We start from the raw sequence: 709 nt of genomic DNA, 5'->3' as shown, positions 1-709 counted from the left end.
TCTCAAACCTGTTTTTTGAGACAGGTTTTCCTGTAGCCCTAGCTGGCCTAGAATTTGTTATATAGACCAGGCTGGTCCCGCCTGCCTTTACCCTATGGGATTAAAGATGTGTGTCACTACCCAAGTCCTGTTTGTATTTTTTTTTTTTTTGGTCTTTTTGAGACAGGGTCTTCCTGTAGCCCCAGTTGGCCTGAAACTCGCTATGTAGACCAGGCTGGCCTTGAAATCACAGAGATACACCTGCCTCTGCATCCCAAGTGCTAGGATTAATGGCATGCTTCACCATGTCCCGCCTCCTGTTTGTATTTTTGAGAGACTCAGAGACTAAATATCCTGTTCTGGAATACTTTTCTCCCATAAATGTTTTAGATCCTCCAGATTAAGTTTTCTTTTTTCATACATTATAGTATTGGGGGTGGAATCCAGGGCCTGATACAGGTCTGCCAACTGGAGCCATAAATTCAAACCAGAATTTGTTATTATTTTGGTGATTATAGTTTAGAGAACTTGGTTTTGTCATAACATTTATTTTAAAATGTAAACCCATCCCAAGTGACCGTCTCTCCATCCACCTTCTGATTTATAGAGGATGACCAAATAAGTGGTGGGACTGTTGTATCACACATTTGGTTAGATGCACACTAAACAACATGTAGTCTCTCTCTCTCTCTCTCTCTCTCTCTCTCTCTCTCTCTCTCTCTCTCTCTCT

This window comes from Nannospalax galili, unplaced genomic scaffold (assembly GCF_000622305.1).
Source record: "Nannospalax galili isolate Female #2095 unplaced genomic scaffold, S.galili_v1.0 scaffold781, whole genome shotgun sequence".
NCBI lineage: Eukaryota > Metazoa > Chordata > Mammalia > Rodentia > Spalacidae > Nannospalax > Nannospalax galili.
The sequence above is the reverse complement of the archived record's forward strand: the minus strand, read 5'-3'. Positions refer to the sequence as shown.